Source organism: Bubalus kerabau, chromosome 12, assembly GCF_029407905.1.
Source record: "Bubalus kerabau isolate K-KA32 ecotype Philippines breed swamp buffalo chromosome 12, PCC_UOA_SB_1v2, whole genome shotgun sequence".
NCBI lineage: Eukaryota > Metazoa > Chordata > Mammalia > Artiodactyla > Bovidae > Bubalus > Bubalus kerabau.
The window spans coordinates 26,329,006-26,336,840 of NC_073635.1; the positions used below are offsets into that span (position 1 = coordinate 26,329,006).

At 46.8% G+C, this 7,835-nt stretch overlaps 1 long non-coding RNA gene across 1 annotated transcript; it reads right to left on the reverse strand.

Annotated features, from left to right (window-relative positions):
* Positions 1 to 2,837: 2,837 nt before the first annotated feature.
* Positions 2,838 to 6,564, reverse strand: LOC129624101 (uncharacterized). Its single transcript, XR_008700752.1, has 2 exons — positions 6,398 to 6,564; positions 2,838 to 3,675 (listed from the first exon to the last, which is right to left on the reverse strand). It is a non-coding gene; the product is annotated as an uncharacterized LOC129624101 (long non-coding RNA).
* Between the last annotated feature and the right edge of the window lie 1,271 nt (positions 6,565 to 7,835).

A 7,835-nucleotide genomic window follows, 5' to 3' on the forward strand; every position in this document is an offset into this window, starting at 1 on the left:
GACAGACAAGGAAGAGGAGGGAGGGCAAGCAGCAGTCATGTCAAAACAAATATCTGAACATCTAAACTCTGCTCTGAAGGGATGTTGACATGGCTCCACGGTTGCCAGGGGAGAGAGGGGAGCAGGGCAGATCCCAGGAAGGCTGGTCATGCAAGCTGGCCCTGCAGGCCAGCTCGAGCCCCTGCCTACCCTCATCACCAAGGAACAGACCGGGGTGGGGGGAGGTTTTGAAAAGACATCAGGAGAGCCATGAAATGCAGTCACTGAGAGACCGAGAAACGAGGCCCTCAGGGTGGTAGCTCAGGGCCTCCGGGTGATGGTGACTTCTGCTGACCGCCTGCTGGGGTCAGGGGGTGGCTCACACCCACAGTACATGGCCACAAGCCACAGGCTTGTGTGGTCTAGAACCTTCTCCTCAAGATAACAGAATTAAGTGTTTGGAAAGAAAGGTGAATTGAGTGACAGCTCGTGACCAGGCTTTGCGTGTGTTACAGCAGAGCCAGGGCCCCCTGTGGTCGGGTCAGGGCGATCCCTGCGGTCTCACCCACAGACACCGCCTCTGTGCCGAGACGCAATCTCCCAGAAGGATGACTGCGTGGGCACGGACCATGGGTCCGGGGAAGTGGGGCTGCTCCCAGACGCAGGAAGAGCAGCGGTTCCAGAATCTGTGCCCCCCAGCATCGGGGTGAAAGGCCTGCCCCGGAGCCCAAGGCTTCTTGGAGACAGACGAGCTGGGAGGAACTCTGGAGTCCAGCACTCTCCGTTCATGCATTAAAAACATGGCAGCTCAGGAAAGAGCCGCCCTGAGTTCAAGACCTCCTGAATATTTAGCCAGCGGTTCCCCAGTCATGAAGATGGAAACAGAATCCCTGCCTCTGGCGATTGTTGTACCAATTGAATGAGACAGCACAGGAAACCACCTGAGTAGGCCATCACCCTGCAATCATCATTTGTCAGTATGCAGACAGAAACAACTAGGGAGACCCATAAAGGTCACAGCCCTTCCCCGAGCCAGTCCGTGGAGGGGCTGGGAAGGTCAGGGGTAGGCAGCTCCCAAGATGCCCACCAGATCCTCTGAGTATTCACAGCTAGAGTAACTCCCTCCCACAGTGTATTCACAGATTTATATTGGTTCCAAAGTGAAGGTATTAGTCGCTCAGTCGTGTCTCTTTGCGACCCCGTGGACTGTAGCCTCCAGGCTCTTCTGTACATGGGGTTCTCCAGGCAAGAATGCTGGAGTGGGTTGCCAACCGCTTCTCCAGGGGATCTTCCTGACCCAGGGATCGAACCCAGGTCTACACTGCAGGAAGATTCTTTACTGAGCCACCATATCACTTCCAAGATGAGGTTAGACGCGTCTGCAGCTTAGAGTAGAATGGTGGTTGCCAGGCAGGGGTGGGGAATGGAGAGGCATTTGTCAAAGGGTAGGAAGTTGCAGTCAGGCGAGGCGAACACATTTTGGAGAGCTAACTTACAACTCAGTGATGACTGCTGACAATACCATATTGCACGCTTGAAATTTGCTAACAGGGTAGATCTTGAGTGTTCTTGCCCCCCAACCCCAAAAAGGGAACTGTGTGAGCTGGTGTTCTTTAACCTGACTGCAGTGATCATTTCACAGTGTATACATGTATTAAAACAGTAAGTTGTACACCTTAAATATGTACAATTCTGTCAATTATACCCCCCTCCCACAAGGCTAAAAACCCCAGACTGTGGCTGCCATCTTAGGCTGTCTTAGGCAACCAGAACCCGCGTAGACCAAATATTAGGAATTATCGAGCCCACACCCCTGCCCCGCCCCCGCCCTGACATTTCTAGAGACGAGGAGGAGAAAGACTTTGGATTGGAGCTGCATTTGTTTCCTGGGGCCGCGGTAGCAAAGTACTGCGAGCTTCAAGGCGTAAACAATGGAAATGCGTCGTCTCCCAGGTCTGGAGGCCTGTGGTCAAAGCGGTGGCAGCCGGGCTGGCTCTCCTGTGAGGGACTGTCCCCTGCCTCTCCCCAGCTTCTGACGCCGCCTGCAGGCACTGCCATTCCTTGGCTCGTGGAAGCATCGCCCTCATCTCCGCCTGCCTCTTCACAAGGTGTTCCGCCTGTCTGTGTCTCTGTCCCAACTTCCCCTTTTACTAAGACACCGGTCATACTGGATTAGGGCCCACCCTAATGGTCTCATCTTACCTTGACTACCTCTGTAAAAACTCTTATTTCCAAATAAAGTCACTTGCTGAGGCACTGGGGGTTAGGACTCCAACAGATCTTTTTTAAGGGTGGGGGGGGGGATGCACAATTTAATTCTTAACAGGGATGCTGTAGATTATTGGGATAAATTGAAGGAAGCCTTTCAGAATTTCCTGGAAGTCCATGAATAATTACAGTGTCCAGATGGCTTTTACAATATGCCCTGGGCAGTGAAGGGGGCAGAAACTAAGCAGTTCCCCTGGTGTTAGAGTGAGAAACCACATGATTCTTTCCATTTGGGGGCTTGCAAGAAAACAGCCCGTCTTTAATGGGTGATGTGGGCATGGTTTCCTCCCTCAATTAGTTTGCGAGGATGCTCTAACAAAACACTCCACACTGGGGGACTTAAACAGCAGAGGTGCATTTTCTCGTAGTTCTGCAGGCTGGCAGTCCAAGATCAAGGTGCCAGCAGGGCAGCAAGGTGCCAGACGCCTCTCCTAACCCCTCTCCCCTCCGCTTGCAGATAGCTCTCTTCTGTGTCCTCACGTGCTCTTTCGTCTGTGTGCACACACCCCTGGCTCTATTTCTATAAAGACACCAGTACCATCGAGTCAGGACCCACACTAACAGCCTCATTTTAACTTAGTCCCTTTAAAAAACCTTATGTCCAAATACAGTTACATTCTCAAATACTGGGGGTTGGTTCTTCAACATATGACTCTGGGCTGGGGGGTGGGTGGTGGACACAAATCAGCCTGTAACAAGCAGCTACAGACGAAGGCGGTGTCATGACTTGTTGAGGAACAGTGCAGTAGTTTTAGGTTGGTGTTTAAGACAGGATGGCTGGCTGCCTCCAATCCCTGCCCTGGGGAGTCAGGGGGAGATTCCCAGATGGGCCTGTCTTTAATCCAGGCCACCCCAGAATGTCTCCTGACTTTTTAAGTCCTGTCCCAGCACCCCACCTTTTGGTGTGTGGGCTTTTCTGCATGGCAAGCTCCTGTATCCATCCCCAGGTTGGAGGGATGGCTCTGCGCTCTGAGAAGGTCATTCTTTGCTATCAGGGTGGAGCGGCCTCGGGCCCCTCCGGCCAAGCCAAGAGGACTTCTGTTTTGACTCTTCATTTTCTCACATTTTCCCTTTAAACACAGCCTGTCTTATATCTCTTTCTTATTTTTGCTTCTAACCCCCTCTGTTCCTCTTCAATGTAATTTTAAAGTGAAAACACATGGCTGCAGACCCGCGTCTCCCCATTTACTCAGCTGTACCTACTTATTCAATTTAAACTGGAAGGCTAGTTTACAAACTTTCAAAAATAAGTCCTGGGCCAATGTGGAGAACTATATAAACACGGGTCTAATTTCATTTCTACTTGTTTCTTTTTTTTTTTTTTTTGGTCTTTCTTGCAAATGATCTTCCTGGTATAAAAGCCAAAACATATGCATGCACACACACACACACTTCTTCTTTCTGGAAGTTCCTCCTTGATTTTGAATTCTGTAACAAAATAAACAGGTCTTGAACAGAAATTGAGAGTTTTTAAGAGACAGTTTCCAACAAACTGTCAATTAACATTAGTGACATCATTCAACACAATATCAGTTTAAAGGGCTTCGGGACAGTGTTTGAATGTTAGAAAAATGACGAACTGAGTAAGTGAATTCTGCTTTCTCTCTATGAAAGGCACATATAGACTAGTTTGTCTGTTAATCCTAATCCTTTTTAACTTTTGGAAGAAAGAGGAAGGCAGTTTGGGAAATAAAGAAAAGGACATAATTTTTGGCAATATAGCTGTTCAATAGGGAAATAAGGAAGAGCCAGTTTTAAATGTTTAGCAGAAAATATAGCAAGGAGGAAATCTCTTTAGAAATAAAGAGAGCCAAAATGAGAAAATTAACCCCGAAAAACTCTGGAAATCAACTCAAGTTGCTTTTTCCTCAAATGACCCATATTGTAGTCATGTAAGTTCCTTGTCACACTCTTGTTAGCGCGCACAGAGCAATCAAAAAGTCCTGATCAACTACACTGTTAGTTTTCTTTCACCTGCAGAGCTCAGGGCTATACATTTTCACATAAGATCTTATGTGACCCTCACAAAAACCCTCTTTAGGAACTTGCCCAAGATCACCGCAGTAGAGAAGTGGCAGAAGATTCAAAGCCATGTCTTACGAAGGCAAAGGGAAGGCTTTTCCTCTCAGCTGGGAGGTATACACAAGTCTGGGATTTTGTCATAGTCTCAAATGTCACAAATGACCCTCCATAAAACAATATTCTTTTTTTTTTTTTGACTGCATTGTATCCTCCCCAAATTCATATGCTGAAGCCCTAAGCCCAGTGTGACTGTATTTGGAGACGGGTCTTTTAAGGAGGCATTTCAGGATAAATGAGGTCATGAGTGAGGGCCCTTATCCAATAGAAACGGTGTCACAGGAAGAGGTGGGCGTCCAGCCCCCTCACCCGAGCACATAGAGAGGAAAGGCCACACGAGGAGATAGCGAGAAGGCAGGGTCTAAAAGCCAGGAAGAAAGACAACAGCCCCCATGGCACCTTGATCTTAGACTTTGAGCTTCCAGAACTGTGAAAAAAGTAAATGTCTGTCGTTTAAGCTCCTCTGTCTGTGGTGTTCGTTGTGCAGCATGAGCTGATTAACTCAGTTCTGTCGGAGACTCCTGGCTGAGGGCTATGTCCCTACTAATACCCCACTGAAGAAACCAGATGCTTGTCCTTAATGGGGCCGTAAATTTGTGAACAGAGGCCTCTGTGACAAAACGTGGAGAATTTCTTGAATTTAAGACTTTGGGTAAGAAATGGAAACTTAGATGGCTGGACCCACACTTGGAAATGAAAACCATAATCACATAATTTAAAAAATATTACTAATATAACAGTGGGGTTATAAAACTAGCTTCTATTTCTTGCTTGACTTAAAAAAATGGGTGAAAATCCTTCACCAGGTGTGACCCAGGATGTCGCTGTGATGAGACGGAGGCTGTCCCGGCCCCACCCTCCTGCAGGTCCACAGCGCGATGGCAGGCTTACATGTCACGTGTGTTTTCTTGCAGGAGAATTCAGTCCATAGCTGTGTAATAGTTAGAGTTCGTATTTAGAATGCTATCTTATAAATAAATGTTATTTTTAAAGAGATTTCCTCCTGGCTATACTCTCTGCTAAACATTTAAAACTGGTTCTTCCTTATTTCCTTCTCAGGCAGCCAGATGATTCTCTCTTCAAACCTGTTGATAGTCTGCTCAGCGTCACCAGCTCTTCCGCACGAGATGGATCCCTGATTGGGGTCCATCAGAAAACAGATCCCCTGTTTGAGGCAAAGCCCTCCCTGTGTGACGTCATTTCTCATCCCCCAACACACACAGATTCAGGGGTGCTGTTTTAAGCCATCATGTGCCTGCTCTTGCATGGGCTACTTCCTGACGAAGTCCAGAGCAATAGCTGTTCATTCTTAATCCTGACTGCTTTCCAAACAGCTGTGGAAAACAGAATCAAGGCTACTGCTGCTTAGTCACTGAGCACTTTCTTTTCCCTGGTCTTACAAAGTCTTCCCTCTGTGTACATGGGTCTCAGTCCTCCAGTTCTTGGTTTGGTAACAATCAGAAACAAAAATAAGCCCAAGCAGGTTGAAGGTAACAGATCAAATACAACACCCGAGAAGGTTCCCCTGAGTTTACTTCGTCTAATTTTTTGTTTTGGTTTTTGCCTAAGCAAAACTTGTAATGTACAACAGATGGCAAAGGGAAACCTGGAGTTTGAGTTTCTTCAGCTAATAAACAAGATGGATCAGGGGTGCATTGGGCTGCAGGGCAGTTTTAGTAATGGTGGTTGTGGAAGGAGATATCCCCTGCTGACTTATCCAGGACAACTAACTGTCCAGCCTGAGGCCTGGTCACCTTGCCCCATCTGACCAGCCACCCAAAACTGAACAAAGTCCCAAGAAAAGAACTTCTGTATTTATACTACTTACTGGCTCACTATTTCTTTTTGAAACTAGGATTGGCAAGTGACCTTCAGGTAATAGTATTTTTTCATAAAATTTACCTCTCTGGACTCATGACTCAGTTTTGACCTCCTTTAGTTTTTTTTTTTTTTTGCCAATCCCAGCATTTTAAGATGCTTTGTAGTGGGATGGTTTTTGAATAGCTAAACCTCCATATTGTTTAAAAAAAAAGTCGCAATTGTTTGCTCTGATTTTTGCCCAAATTTTTACCTGTGTTTACTCCTTCAATTATGTGCCTTTCCTTATAAGCTCAGAAGGTGATCTTTCACCCAATCTTCTCCAAGGGTTACTCCAGCATCCCTGTGCCAGCATCTCCCCTTCTTTTTCATTTGCTTCGACAGCTTTCCCCCTTCAACTTGGGCCAGTTTTCTCCTTGGAACTTCAGCTCTGGATTTCTCATCATAGTATATAAGGAACAACTGGATCTCATTCCCAGAAACACAGCACTTCCACACTACCTTTTACCTGCTGCAGAAAAGCTGGCAAGGACAATTCAGCAACTATCTGCATTTCTTTTTGGCCTATATATGGATCAAACATTAATGCCCTTATAAAATCTGCATTCTACTTACAAAAATGAGTGGAGACTCAGGATGCTCTTACTTTGTAGATAGATGTTTGAGGTTCTGAGCAAAAGATTTTCCCCCCTCATTTTCAGTTTATAAATAAATGATTTGGTCTCACATTTGGATGAACTTATCAGAGGCCCCTTTGTCAAATAAGTAGGAAGATGTTATTCCTATAATAATGAATTGTGAAGGTTTTGATTTTGAAGTCCCTCCCATAAGAAACAGATACTCTCCAAGGAAAACTGGGGCTCCTGGTAGAGGTGGAATTGTTTATGTTATTCAGCTCTAGTTTTTTTTTTTTCTGCTTCCAGAGGCAGAGCCAGGGATAACATTGTACGTTTCAAGGAAGTAGATTTTTTATAATAAGAGGAGCAAAATATTTCAGATCAGTCCAACCACAGGGTAAGTTCCCTGGGGAAGCTCTGAGCCCACCACCCCTCACAGGACCAGATAGGAGGCACTTGTGGGGATGCTCATTAAGTCCATACAGGTGACAAGGAAGAAAATGAACTTTCATCACCAGAAAGACAGGGCTTGTTTCCATCTTCATTACAATGCATCAGTGAAACTTAAGAGGAAACCAACAGCTTACCACCCAACAAAGGCAGCCACACCTTCCAAAAATCATTTCAAATCAGTCCCCAAAGAAAATCCACATGTTCAGATTTGGGGGACACAGCAGAGAGTCTGCTGCCTCAATCAGGTGTGCCCTGGGAGGCTCCTGAAGTCTGAGAGGATGAGCTTGGCACGATGTAATAGCTGCTTTCAGAACCATCCAACCGGAGTCCCTTTTGTCTGTGCACCTTCTAAGAACCCACATGCTTCCCGAGGAGCCCCTGGCTTTGCCTGCACACTTCCCACGTGAAAGAGTGACAACGAAGGAGAAGCAATTCCCCGAGTGGGAGGTCACTGCCTCTGCTTCCTCACATCCTCGTCTCAGCTAAAACCCCCATCTTTCAGATCTCGGATCCTGTTGCCACCTCCTCCAGGCAGCCTACCCTGGCCCCAAACCCAGGCAGGAGTCCCCCCTACGCTCGCTGCTCTCTGCCCACAATTGTACTGAAGCAGCAGTGGCAAGT